Below are 15444 nucleotides of genomic sequence, written 5' to 3' on the forward strand. Positions count from 1 at the left end.
CGTTTGTTTGGTGATGTTTTCTGCCCCCCCCCCCCCCCCCCCCTTGCTGTATTGCCCTAGTGGCGCTGCGCGTATTGACGAATAAAGAATATAAAAAGGAAATCAGAGAAGGTAAGGGCCAGCGAGAACTCATTGACACAGAAAAGTATCGGGTAGCAATTATAAGCTATGAAAAGAGCCACGCAAGACGCAACGAGATTAAGCAGATCCGGTATGGGGACGAAGAATATAGTGATAACAGCGTTATGAAGAGAGCGCTCGCTGATATTATCAAGACCTGTTTGCTAATGCAAGGGCAGTTGAAGAAGCTTTTAAAGACGAATTTCTAAGGTTTATGCCGGTATTGGAAAAACAGGTTAAAACACGCCTTGAAACCCCGATACGCGAAATAGAGGTGGCCATTGAAGATTTAGCCTCAAGGAAATAGCCTGTACCGAATGGTTTAGCTGCAGCCTTTTATAAAGTATTTAAGGAAGACATGGCTCTTGTTTTACATAGCATTGCAACCGCATCATTTAAATGTTATGAGATACCATAGTGCATATTTGGTTCTCATACCTAAAAGAGATGATGCTATGAAACTGCTCTCAGTAGGAGCCCACCACAAAATCAGTCTCACTATTGCTGACTATAAAATATTTGTGAAAGCATTAGCTAAAAGGCTGCTAAAAGTAATAAACAGTAATCTAGGAGACCATCCCACGTCCTGGTTAAAGGTCGCAAAATATTCACAAATATTAAAGGGACAGAACACTGTCCAAAATATATCATGAGATTATGGTGGAGATGAAAAGACATATTAATTGGGCATTGAAATTCGCATAAAAATAACTGAAGCGCTATCTAACGGAGAAACCCTATTATTTTCACAGTAATTCCACGAGTGATTGCGTTCCAGAAAAATATCGCGGATTGTCGTAAGCGCATTCTTTTCTTTTTTTCTCCTAGGAGTGCGTGCCATAATTTATTATATTTTGCGCTCTCTACATTGCGTCCTTAAATAAACCTACTCCTCCTTTCGTACTCTGAGGGGCATGCTTTCAGGTTTCCCCACTACATGCCGCCACAGTGTCTGAAATTTCGTGAATGAAGCGATGATAGTGAACACTCCGACTTTCGTCGACAAGCCGTGCGTTGTTGTGCCATAACAGCCTTGAGTGTGGAAACTGAAAAGAACATTACTCTAAGCAAAAAATGTCTTATGCCGGTACTAGAAAAACAGGTGAACCTATATATATATATATATATATATATATATATATATATATATATATATATATATATATATATATATATATATATATATATATATATATATATACATATATCTATATATATATATATATAGATATATATATATATATATATATATATATATATATATATATATATATATATATATATATATATATATATATATATAATTGAAAATTTCTGCACGTGGATTATAGATATATATATATATATATATATATATATATATAGTTGAAAATTTCTGCACGTGGATTGAGAGTCCGACAGTATCGTCAGACTCTCTCCCGTTTCTCTTCCTTACCTAATGGCCAGTGCGATAGCCACTTCCTCTGCCTCCGTAACTGTACAGTTTTGGATCGAGGCGCTAACTACCTCCGGGCCTTCGCAGTCTGTGACCGTGGCTATCGCCCTCTTTGCACTGGTTTCGTATAAGGCTGCGTCGGTGCACCTTGACGTGTCTTGTTGGTCAAATGTTTTTTTTCATAATACTCTGCCCTTGCCTGCCTCCTTCCCGGGTGTAGGGAGATGTCTGAAGAGGTGAGGTGATTTGGGAGTTTAACGCAGGAGCTCTTTGAGGAGGAGGACGACTCGGGAGCTCTCTTGCTGCGCAGATAGCAGAGCAAGGGCGCACACTCGGGTGCTCGGTGCATGCACTCGACGTGATTGAGGAGCTTTTTGAGCCTTCTGAGGGACACAGGAGAAGAGCGTGTCTCCGGATATGTGACAGGGGTTGATGAGAAGCTTGGAAGGCTGTAGAAAAGTTGGAGTGCTGTACGATAATCTACGTCCAGGGCGTACCACTTTCATGGCGCGAGGTTGACGAGAGGAAGGGCATATAGCACCTTGGAGGTAGCCATAACATTGTAGAGGCGTTGGCATAGGGCAGGTGCAGCGCCTTTGCCCCGGGCGAGTAAACGACGCGCTTGAGCAGCGACTCGCTTGGTCTCTTAGCGGAGAGCGTTGACAGCGGGTGACCACTTAAGAGAGCAGTGGATTTGTGCTCCCAAATAATGGACCTGCTTGCTCCACGGAAGAGGTTGGCCGCCGAGTCGAAATTTGGCCATTTCCCAGCGCGCTTTGTTGTCGAGGGGATGCACCAAGGGTGCATTGGTCTTTTCACTGGATACAGTTAAGCCGATGTTCGCCAGGAAGCCCACGACACTGTCAAGAGCGCACTGCAAGAGGCGAACTGTGCGGTGACACCTTGTTGTTGGGGAGGAGGTGAAGAGCGCTACGTCATCAGCGTAGACGACAACACGGAGAACATCAAGAACTAAGTAGTCGATGCTGTCTGCCGGACCCGCGAGGAATAAGTTATAAAGAAAGGGGCTCAAGGCACTGCCCTGAGGGACGCCACACGGCAAAGGGCGAGGAGATCTGAGCTCTGAGTGAACGCACACACGCATAGTTCGGCCACTCAGGAAGCCACGGACATAGACGTGAAGGTGTCCACTTATCCCCATGGCCGTAAGTGGGAACAAAATAGCCCAGTGCGGGAAGGAATCGAATGCACTCTTCACGTCCAGCAGGATGATAAATCCAGCATGATGGGAGAGGTGGGCTTGCTCCAAAATCGAAACGACATCGGCGATGGAGTCCGCTGTAGAGCGAAGGCTTCGGAATCTGCTCTGTTGTGGTGGTAAGCGCGTTCGTAGCCTTTGCTACCCAGTTGAGCCGATGAAGGGCCATATCCTCAAGCACTTTTCCTGGAGCGGAAGTGAGGGACAAAGGTCAGTACGAGGTGAGCTTGATTCGGGCTTTACCCTTCTTAAGGATGGGGACGACAATGGCCACATGCCATGCTTGCGGGATTTCATCACTGCACCAGACGTCATTAAATGCAGTGCGCAGTTGGTGTTCCTACGGTTTGTCGAGGTTCCGGAGCATTTTATAATTAACGTCTAGACCAGCGGCACTATGCTTCTTGCGATGGTCTAAGGAACGGTGGAGCCCGAATGCAGTAAAATCATCATCGCATAGGGCAGAAATTTGGCGAAGGAGGAGCGTTGGAGGCTGTCGGGGGTGGTGCAATCTGGGTGGCCAGTTGCTCCTAAGTTTGAGGTTGGTGATGCCACGATGAATGGCCACTGCCACAACCGGACCCCGTGGTATGCCAGGTTGTAGGAAAAACCATACGGGGAGTAAGGAGTCTCGAGAGAAGGGCGGATTTCGAAGGCTACGAGCACTAACCCAAACACTGTCCTAGCTGCGCATGGCCGCACTGACGTGATGACATTACGAGCACGTGAACAGCAACACAGCAAAATCAGTGGCGCTGCAGTCTTTTGCGCCCAAGGCAACATCGGCAATATGGCTGGCGCAACTTTTGAATCAAGCCAAGCATTCAGACAACGCAACGGCGTTCCAGTAACAGTCGCGAGATAGCGGCGACGAGCGGCGCGTCAGTCGAGAAATCAAAAGGGATAGACAGAAAGGATATGGGAAAGAGATACTTAGCAAGTGACATAGAGGAAGGAGTGCCTTTCTCCTCGCACATTCCTCTTGGACTCCAAGAGTGAGGAGGCTCTTCAAGCGCTACTCCGTAGATGCCCTCCTCGCCGAGTGACCCTGAAGTCTGAGTTCTCAACATGCTTTGCACTTCGTACACTTTAACCACCAACAATTTGCAGGTTATACCGTCTCCCGTGGCAGTATAGTAAACTAAAAACTTTTGCAACTCTAGTGAGAGTCGTATGAATAGTTAGAACGTTTGTTCGCAGGTGGCGTCGCTATAAAAACACATAACTCCACCCGACGAGGACGGGGCAACAAACATGCGCGCTATAGTGAACCAGAATTCTAGTTCACTATAATACAAGCGGTGACAGTGGAGAGGAGCCGTTTGGCGGAGTGGTGGTCGCTAGTGCGACGCTGGCTTTTTTCCTTTTCTGTTTCCCCCGCGCCCTGTATGGTGTGTGTGTGTTGTGTGTGTGTGTGTGTGTGTGTGTGTGTGTGTGTGTGTGTGTGTGTGTGTGTGTGTGTGTGTGTGTGTGTGTGTGTGTGTGTGTGTGTGTGTGTGTGTGTGTGTGTGTGTGTGTGTGTGTGTGTGTGTGTGTGTGTGTGTGTGTGTGTGTGTGCGTGTGCGTGTGCGTGTGCGTGTGCGTGTGCGCGTGTGTGTGTGTGTGTGTGTGTGTGTGTGTGTGTGTGTGTGTGTGTGTGTGTGTGTGTGTGTGTGTGTGTGTGTGTGTGTGTGTGTGTGTGTGTGTGTGTGTGTGTGTGTGTGTGTGTGTGTGTGTGTGCGTGTGTGTGTGTGTGTGTGTGTGTGTGTGTGTGTGTGTGTGTGTGTGTGTGTGTGTGTGTGTGTGTGTGTGTGTGTGTGTGTGTGTGTGTGTGTGTGTGTGTGTGTGTGTGTGTGTGTGTGTGTGTGTGTGTGTGTGTGTGTGTGTGTGTGTGTGTGTGTGTGTGTGTGTGTGTGTGTGTGTGTGTGTGTGTGTGTGTGTGTGTGTGTGTGTGTGTGTGTGTGTGTGTGTGTGTGTGTGTGGTATCCGACATTTTCTTTTTTTATCGGCCAGGGTTCTTTTCATTTCTTGACTCCCACCTACTTCAAAGGGACGGCCACATCATAATCATCATCATACAGTGTGCATGCATACAAACAAGGGCGCCAAGGGCACGCACAAGCGTGCACGGCTTCGTCTTGACTACTTGACAGTAGTAAAACTGGAAAGAACGGCCGTGTCGCGAGGATTGAGCCAGTAGCGCGGCGACATATGTAGGTCACGAGACTACGATATGCCGCGCCATTAGAAGATGACGAGACCGAGGGTTATTTTTGCGTCACTAGGCTCGCGCTCGGCTGAGGGCGGCGCAATACCTTCAGGCTTCCTAGAGTCATTCGAATTGACTCTACTTCTCGTCGGCGGCCAACCAAATTCGTTCTGTGCTCGTCCATATCGACGTAATCGTCTGGTTCCCAGCCTACACAATCTCCTGTTTATAGCGTATGCTCCGACAACTGCGGCAAACAACTGTGCTCTCCTGACATCGTTTTTTTATTTCACGCAGGGCACCACCACTCCTCGGAGCAGGGACGATGAAACCTGCGAGCCGCAGCAGTCGCAGGCTTCGACTCGAAGCAGGCAAGATGTCGACAGATGTCGTGCGAGCTCGCAGTGAGTAATTTATTTTTATTTCATCCGAGCTTTCCCTGGTGGTTCACCTCGGGGCTCCTCCGAAGCCGGAGCTCGCAGTACAACAGCGCCACCCGCTGTACCTTCTTTCGCATAATTAGGAGCCGTACGGTCGTGAGGGCTAAAATTACGTACTTTCTTGCATTGTCTTGACATAGCGCGGTGGCGAGTCAGTCAATATGATTGCGGGCTTTGGCAGGTTGTTCGAAATTATTCAACTTAACGAGAGCAAATGAGGGAAACTTCCGTGGGATTGCTCTTTTGAAGTTTTCGTGGTGCGAACGCGCTTACGTTTGATAGAACACTCTCTCAGAATCTTTTTTATTTTTCAATTGCTTAAGGGAAAGGCGCAGTATCTGTCACTTGTTTATGTGGACACCTTAACCGCGCCGTAAGGGAAGAGAGGAAGGTGGGAGTGAAAGGGGAAAGATAAAGAGGAGCCGCTGTGGAGGGCTACAGATTAATTTCGATCACCTAGGGATCTTTAAAATGCGCTGACATCGCACAGCACAAGGACGCCTCTTAGATTCGCCTCCATCGAAATGCAGCAGCCGCGGTCGGGATCGAACCCGGGCTCTTCGACACAGTAGTCGGGCCTCAGAATCCTCTGACGTGGCAGTATAATGTTCCACCCTAGGAACAGCTTCTCGCGGTTTACGCTTTTTCTTTCGATTCTCTCTTGATTTAAAATTATTCCTTTAACGAGGAGACGAGTAGGTTTAGTAACGAGTAGTGACTTAAAGGCGTTTGTTAAACTAGCTACGGATATACTTTTGGTGGTTTCTGTTACCTAGGCGGACTTTAACATTAGCAACAGCGATACACGTCGCGCGTACGTTTAATCGTGTCGCGGTATCAAGAGGGGCTCCGTTACTTCGGTTCACGCTATGGTGGCGACTTGCGTTTATTCGTCGACATGTAGTTTCTCATCGCAATCGCAGATTTATTGTTCGATTTGCCACATCGCTATTCTGGTGTATTGGAACAGTTTCTTCAAGGATATATGGAATGGTACCTATCGGGAAATCGCTTCCCTTTCATCCTCTCTTACTTGTTTCTACTCGCGATCTTAATATAAATTCTACTCTCGCGTGTTTGATTCGGCTTCTAGCGAATTTGCTGCTTTTGTTTCTACTTCATCGAACAAAACCTTTGTAGGCAGAGTTTAGTTTTTGTATTGAGCTCGTTTCGTTCGCTCTTACTCATATACTTTTATTACACGTGTGTTGCTTGATCAGTAATTTTTAAGCCTGGTTTTTTAAGCGCCCCTGGGACTGCGGCATTTTTCTGTCACTCCACTACTTTCCCTAAGACACGGTTCAAGTGTTTACTGTGAATTGAAACGCGCCTTACGTTCACTAAAAATTCATTGCAGGTTTGAAAGCACTGTCTCCCGTACCGTGTTCTTTATAGAGAAAAGATAAAGGCTCATAAAAAAGATGTGTAAGCGTCCACTTTCATCTATTCTCTATATGCCATGCACGGTGAGAATCCCTACGCCTTATTGCGGAATTGAAGCCCTGACTCTTCCTTCAATTAAATATATTACCCCTTTTTTTTACCGGGAGATCACAATTTATGTCATAAGTTTTCCGATTATATTTTTACCAATTTACAGTAGACTAATTCATTTTTCTACATTAACAGCATCTCATGACTTTTTGCCATTTCACATAGTAACAATTCAGTGTCAGTCTCTGGCACTCTTTGGTCCCAGATGCCCTTGCGCCAATAACCATCACCACGGAGTTTCTATTCATCTTTTCTCTCGACCACCTACAACGTGACGCCATGAAGGAAGAGGCGGCGCCACACTTGACCGTGTCGACTACGACAAATAACTTTGCCCAATTATACTTCTGAGGCGAAGAGAACGAGGTAGCACATGCCACGAGTAGGTGAGTGTTACCGCGCGTGCGCAACCCCATCTTTCGTATCTGGCGTCACAGCGCGAGTTCAACACTGGCTAGCGCTCCCATTGGCCCAGCCCGGGTGCCTTGCCAATACGGGGCAGAGGCTAGGCGCGAGGCACGTTCCGCCTAGCTCGCTTCAGAAGCAGCTCGTTCATCTGCCGGACGGTCGCGTGACTTCGCTGCTGATGCACTTTGTCCTCTCATCCAACTGCCTTGAGGGGTCCCCCTCGTCGTCGCAAATCTGGGCCCCCACAAACATTCCCTGTCCCCAGTGGAGACCGATAGCGAGGCTGCGAGAAAGGTGAGCACTTTTTACGGTCCGCAATTTTTTCTGCGAATCCCTTGCCATCAGCCCATCCCGTAACCGTGTAGTCGAGGATGACACAGGAGTGTACACGGCCGCCGCAGCTCCCCTCCGTTTGGAAGGCGTGGCAAAAATATGGGGATCCTGCACTTCACCCCGTGTTCAGCGTGATGCCTCTTGATCTCGGCTAAAGATTATTTCGTCGTACTTTTTCCAACCCTGATGCCCTAGCTTCCACGAGTTTTGATCAGTGGTCCTAAAAAATGTTACCACTTGCGTGAGCCTGCTTGGCTTAATGTCAGGCTTTGCAACTGACCTGCCATGGGAGAGCACCGGACTGCAGCTTGCCGAAAAGCACCAATCGTCTGTTTTGCGTAAACGACGAGTATTGCCATGCCCCTTGTTCGTTGCAATTCGCGCCCCGACCGCTGTTTCATCACGCCCTGCTGCGATGCGTTCAATGAGTAACAGGTATCTTTACCTCTGCACTACTACTGAGCGTTCGCCTTTCTGATGATGACGTGCATTGGTCTTTCTACGGCGGGTATTAATCATCAAATGGTTAGGTTCACCAGTGGTTTCCACATCGCGGGTACCTAGCTTGATTCAATCAAGCTGGCGGAATGCTGAAACACTCGTTTGTGAAGTGAGGGTTTTGGTCCAGTCATGTGTCGCAAAGCCTTCTACAGAGCTTACACATTGGTACGTCTTGTGAACGTCAGTGATGCTTTCCCCTTTTTCCAGGCGGACCGATCGTATGCACACAGGTCTCCCCCTGGGCGCTCCCTTCTAACGGCGCCTCGCAAAGTTCATTCGCGCATGACGTGCAGCAGCTCGTGCTCACAGCGGCCCTTCCCCAATTGTGTTCTGCCATACCCCGCGGCGTAGGCGTCAACCTGGGCAACGGGGCACCCTCCGTAGCTCCCACGGAAGGCTCGCCCTCCCGCTCGCAGTCGCCAATGGCCACGCCCATGCGGGCCTGCAATGGCATTGGCAACATATATTCACACAAGGAAGACCTCAAAATCCAGGTGAGCGACGACGGTTGCTGCTGCGCGCACCTGAATCACCCTCCCCCCAACCTCCCGGTAGCATAACCATCGGAAACAATATTGGGAGTGTGCTGGAAGTGTGTACGGCCCTACATAGGACTGCCAACAAACTCCAATATTAGACTAATGGTTTGTCCTGCCACTACCGGCATGGGATGAAGGTTCCCATCGGTGTTATATGTCGTATCTAAAACTGCCGAGCTAGATAGCTGCCGAAAGGTGTAAATATTTGAGGCGCAAGTCACATAGCATGTGCCGGGGCATAGGCGCTTTGGGGAATGCAGCAGTTGTGGTAATAAGGTTTCAGTAGAGTGAGACGGGAAAGGGTGACATAGGCACTACCCCAGAAACGTGTACTGCCCAAGCGGCGCTGCGAGTGTTGTCATGCGCGCTTAAGACTGCTACAAACACGAGATAGCATTATTTGCTTACGTGCTAGCTGGCGCAAGGCCTCGCATATGGCTTCGAAAAAGTGCGAAATCTGGCAGGCGGTGTCGAAAAATAAAGTGGATGCTCCTGAAGTCTGCTTGCATATCTTATTGGACTGGGATGACTTCGCTGCGATTGACATGGCAAACATCATCGGGCTGTCTATAGCTGTTGCTTTCCCTAAGAGAGCGACGTCTCGGTCGAGTTTCATTCAAAATGGACGGTATCCAAAAGTAAAAATTAAAACAGAGGAGCCGACCTGTCGATACGGTTTGCTCGCCTGTGCTACTGAGCTCCTCAGCAGCTGTTATATGGTCGATTGAGCTCTCGAGGGCTTTTAGATGAGTTCCGTGCTAGCCGATAAGCCCCTTGGCTAAATATGCATGCCTCGCATCGAATTGCCAGCGGAATCATGAACGCCATTACGCTGAGTAGAACATTGTCAGCGCATTCTCTTGAATTTGCACCAACTCGGTTTCCTGATATTCTTTAGAAAGCGTTGTGAGCAATCGGCAGCAGTAATGTAGTGAAGGAACTGGATTCTGAGGGACTGCTGCGCTTGTGGGACTCGGCGCACGCAGACCAACAAGGACGAAACGCTTCGTCCTGGTGCCCATATTGTTATGCTTCGTCCTTGTGCACTTAGTCCCGCAAACATGGAATCAAACAATGCAACAGTCCGAAAAGTACTGCTTGATTACTGCGATCTGTTCCCGCGCTGTCTCCAGGAAATCGAGCGCACCCTGCCGTCCCACTTTCCGCGCCGGCCTGCTCAGGCCAAACTTGGCCAGCTGATCCAGTTGCTCCAGGAACATCCCAGGAACATTCTGCTCCAGGAACAGAGCAAGACTGCCAACCTGGAGATGGTCATAATCGTTCTCACCAAGAACTCAAACTACGCCGAACGTGATCAGGAAGTGCAACACGGCGCTCATCACCAACCTGTCCCAGAAGATCAACACCAAGCTTGGCGGCATCAACAACAGCCTAATTGCCATGGAAAAGCCTGCCATCTTCAAGAAGCCGGTGATCATCATCGAAGCGGACGTGACTCACCCGGCGCCCGGAGATAAGCTGAGGCCCTCGATTGCGGCCTACGTCGGCAGCCTCGACTCCATACCGTCCACGTTTCACGCCTCCATTCGCGTGCAAATGGAGTATTCCAGCACGAAACTTCAACTGGAAATCATAAAATACCTCTTGAAGGAATTCTACAGAGCCACAAGACACAAGCCAGAACGCATCATCTTCTACCGGGATGTGTGAGCGAGGGGCAGTTCATGGAGGTCCGCAACCGCGAGGTTAGTCTGAAAAGCGAAATCATTCCACCGAATATTGCCCCGATATTTCTGGGGCCTGGGCGCACTGGTAGTTAAGCCGGCATCTTATTTGCTCGGTTGTTCATCGAACATATCTAGTGCGGTATCTTATGGTTCTTAACTTGGATGCCACAACTCTTCCCTGAGTCTTGCTTGCGCCAGGTCAGCGCAATCCGACTGGCGTGCCAGGAGCTGTCCCCGAACGAGACGTACGAACCGGCGCTAACGTTCATCGTGGTCCAAAAGCACCACCATACACGTTTCATGCCCGCCAGCGACCGGGACGGGGTGGGCAAGTGCCGCAACGTGCAACCCGGCACCGTCGTCGACTCCGTGGTGACGCACCCGCTTGAATTTGACTTCTAACTCTGCAGCCATTTGGGCATTCAGGTGGGCAGTATCGTGGCATTCAAAATGCCACTAGTCTGTATTTGCTTGCAGCTGTGTAGAAGCTGATCGGAACGCTGAAAGTAATTTTATTGCGAATTAGCGGTGGTCACTACGTCACTAAGGTAGGCGGTGTGGCGATAATGGAACGCAATAATTTTTTGTAGCTGTGTACAGAGAGGAAAACCGGGTCGCTTGAACGCTCTAACGTAGAAAAACGAATCGGGATAGCTTAGAATCTGTGCGTTCGTGGCATTGTCAGGTAATGCAGCATAACGGCATGAGGCCGACAAACTTATTTTGTCAATTCAGCGATGTGCTTGTCCTCTCCTCTCGACAAGCCTCGTGCCACTACGCTGCATCACGTGAAATTATGCCTTGGCCACGGGCTGCCTAAAAACGGAGCTCAGGGTGCTTTTTTTTTTTCTTTGAACGCCAATTTAAAATACCCTGTTTAAAAACGAAGGGGCGTTCGCAGACGCTGCGACACACTGGGGTGGTCATGAAAATACCGCTCATAGGAATTCACGAAACCGAATGATTTCAGAGGAGGATTTTGTTTTCACAGGGCGCGTGCGATGTTCTTTGCCGTAGAACCACAAACATCCTTGGAGAGATTGTGATCATTTATTCAACGCCACTATTTCCAAATACAGCGCACCGTATACGGGCACGAGTCGAGAGCGCGACCCATGTAGAGAAATACGTCTAAGCAGAACTCCCCGCATCTTTCTCGTTTCCCAAAGCACCGGTAGAGGTAGCCGATTGTTTAAAGTTGGCGAGTGATTTGCAGAAATGTTTCACACAGTGTGCTACGTCATACCGAAGCCTGTTTTTAAAACGTTGGTATAAACGTTTGTGAAGCCAGATGTACCCCGAAATGTCTCCATTTACTCCGGGTGTTTCCCTGAATTGATCATGTTTCTCGTACCTGACACGCTTCCGCGTGCATTAAATTTCCTCAATAATACTTCAGTTCAAATTACGTAGCAAAGTCAGAACTGCAATAAAAGGACCTGCAAAGTTATGGCAAGGAAACAAGTGTACGGCGGCCGCAGACCGCGGGGCAGAAAATGCTGCTCGATTCGAGGGCCGATGGCTACGGCGTCCGTGAATGCGACCTTTCTTTCCAGACAGGTTTGGGTTGTCTACTACAACTGCGCGCGGTTGATTTGCCCATGTTTTATGAATACGGCCGTCAACGTACACGTTAGTAATATTTTAGCGGCAGGATATTCAAGAGAGAAGGTAGCTTGCTTGGCTTACGCGACTGAGAGAATCACTCAGTTTATGAATCTTACCAGGATTGGTTAGGGTTCACTAAAATTATCGGATGAATAATACAGTAGAACGGTAAGCTAGTTGGTTTTCCGACATAGCGAAACATTCAGCTGAGTAGAAAATACACACACACACACACACACACACACACACACACACACACACACACACACACACACACACACACACACACACACACACACACACACACACACACACACACACACACACACACACACACACACACACACACACACACACACACACACACACACACACACACACACACACACACACACACACACACACACACACACACACACACACACACACACACACACACACACACACACACACACACACACACACACACACACACACACACACACACACACACACACACACACACACACACACATACCCCGCCGGGGTGGCGCAGTGGTTACGGCGCTCGACTACTGTTCCCAAGGACGCGGGATCGAATCCCGGCCTCGGCGGCCGCTTTTCGATGGAGGCGAAAAGCAAGGCGCCCGTGTGCTGTGCGATGTCAGTGCACGTTAAAGAACCCCAGGTGGTCGAAATTTCCGGAGTCCTCCACTACGGCGTCTCTCATAGCCTGAGTTGCTTTGGGACGTTAAACCCCACAAACCAACCAACCAACCACACACACACACACACACGCACACACGCACACACACACGCACACACGCACACACACACGCACACACACACACACACGCACACACACACACACACACACACACACACACACACACACAAGGACGCTGCTGCACTTACAACTTATTATTTACACCCGCTCACATTCTTTGTTCACTTCTTCCCCTCACTTCATCTTTCACTGTCTCCCCGGTGATCTAAACATTCTTTATTTTTTCAATAAGAGAAGGGAAGGCGTTCTAACACACTCCTCACGAGCCACAGATATCGTCAAGGCTTCCAATAGCTTCCTCGTCAACTTATCCTTATTCTGTCTAAAAAGTGCTACGTTATTGAGGTCTGCTGGGCACTTTTTACATACAGTACATTCTTTGCAGAGCAACGCTAGGCTAGTACCAGACTTGTCCAATATTGCAGTGGCTTATTCTCTTATCCTGTCGTTGATACATCTAGCTGCTAGTCTGGCCTATGTATTTCTTCTCACAGAACAGGGGAACCTGACATACTATCCCCTGGATACATTCTGAATATCTGTTTTGGTGGGCTGTTTTACATCTTAAATTCTCGCTCTCCTTCACTCGCGCACACATACATCTAGATTTGTGGGAAGAAATAGGAATAATTTGAATGACATGTTTTTTTTACCAACCTTCATCAAGTTGTGGGAAAAACCATGGATGAGGGGGCCAGACACCTCTTCTTCCTCTGCATTAATTGACCATTCTCTATCCATTTTCGCTCTACTGTGTCGCATTTTTCCCACATAGAACCTACGTTAACTTTATATTGCCCCCGCCTTTGCTGGTGCTCTCGGAAAGGGGAACATTGTTTTCTTCTCATTACATGTGTTTTAAAGGGGTGCACTCCCGACCCGTACCCCTATACATTTCCGGGTCTTCTAAACACGCTATGCTTTTATAAATACTTTCACAATCGGTTCTTGAATATTCTTGGTTACTCTACCACGAGTGACATCACTAGCGCAATAGGAAGTGAGAAAACTGCATTAAAAATATATGGTTCTATGTATTCCAATCGGATCTGAGCCTTTTAACACCAGTAGGGCCAGCCTCGTGGCAGCAGCTCCACTGTATTTTGCTGACGTCATAGGTCTTAACATGTTGCGCTTTTTTTCGGTACTTCGTGCCGCAAGAGCCATTAAAGCTGCCCCGCTGCATGCGATGTGTTTATAAAGGATCTCAATGGTCTGAAATTAACTTCAGACGCAGCTACCTTAGGCCTTTGCTCTACTGCATGAATTGTGGGCGTTGTGACTCGAAATGACCTGACATAAGACATCATATGATCCGGATTGATCGTGCTTTTCCTATCGCCTGACCGCGGCATTTTGTGGGGGCGCAGGGCACCAGCAAGCCGTCGCACTACCACATCCTCTGGGACGATTCCAACTTCAGTGCGGATGAAGTGCAGAAGTTGACCTATTTACTTTGTCACACCTACGCCCGCTGCGCACGAAGCGTGAGCATCCCGGCGCCGGTATACTAAGCTCACCTAGCCGCGTACCGCGCCAAGAACCACGTGATGAGCAAGGTGGACGTGTCCAGCTCGAGCAGCGACTCGTCCGGTAGCAGCGGGCACTCGGTGTCCACCAGCCAATACGTGGAAGCCGTCAAAGTGCTTGACTACCTCCAGACCGCAATGTACTTTGTCTAAGGAATACCGCTGCCAGGTGAGCAAAATTCACTGTTCACCTAATATTCCTGATGCCACCTTGTAAGGTTTTGTGCGGCATGATTGTATTTTTAACGCATGGGACATCAGGCATCGTAGTGCAGGCCCTGGATCAATTTTCAACTATTTAGGGAAAAGGTGAGAAGGGGGTTCTGTCTAACGTCTAGCGCAGCCAGGATTTCATCCTGGGTCAAGGTACTCGGCTGTCTGTCGTCGAAGCAATGGGTTTCTTTGCAGATCAGCTGTAGGACCAATCATTACAGTGCGTGATTAGGCCAACGCTTCGTCACGAGGATGGTTGAACAAAGGGACAGAAGGAACGGTGCGAACTGACTAGTTGCGCCCAATGACGATTCTATCTTTTGCCATGAAATATAATGCAACCGTCGGTATGTAAGGGGTTTCGACGGTGGTTTTGAAATTTCTGAAAATAAGGCTATATATTTGGTGTAGCATTGCACTTCGTACGGCTCCCGTTTAGATAGGTCATATAACTGCAGCCAACCCCATGCAGAATACCATAACCAGAACCTGGTATTCAGCATTTTAATGTTTTTATGACGTCTTTTTGAAAATGACACTCTGACCAAGCATAGCATGTTGTAAATGTTTGCTGCTATGCGCCCTCAGCAATGGCCAAGACATGGAGTGCACATGCAGAGGAACTAAGCATAATGATCCTGTATATTAACATAAAGCACAGCCACAGCATTGCAGTATTACACAGGTACGCATTGGTGGCAGAAACCTGTATTTTGAGTGCCTTAACCGGCAAATTTCTAAAGTCATTTTTCCAGCTCTAAGAAGAAGTGATCAATAATACCATCATTTAAAATTGTTGCTTTTTATTCTGTAAACTCCACAATGTTTCGCTGGTTTCCATGTACCCTTCTCGAAGACACTCCCTGAGCGTGTCACGGGTATATCGACATCAACCTCCTTAGAGCAGCCGTGACGAAGTAACTTATGTTAGTGTAACTATGCAAGCTGCAGCAGCAGAATAAA

General features: G+C 48.3%; 1 pseudogene; it reads left to right on the forward strand.

The window, feature by feature from the left end:
• Positions 1-5287: 5287 nt before the first annotated feature.
• Positions 5288-14421, forward strand: LOC146202085 (protein argonaute-2-like; annotated as a pseudogene).
• Positions 14422-15444: the final 1023 nt, after the last annotated feature.

This window comes from Amblyomma maculatum, chromosome 1 (assembly GCF_055883805.1).
Source record: "Amblyomma maculatum isolate TAMU_Amacu chromosome 1, ASM5588380v1, whole genome shotgun sequence".
Classification (NCBI taxonomy): domain Eukaryota; kingdom Metazoa; phylum Arthropoda; class Arachnida; order Ixodida; family Ixodidae; genus Amblyomma; species Amblyomma maculatum.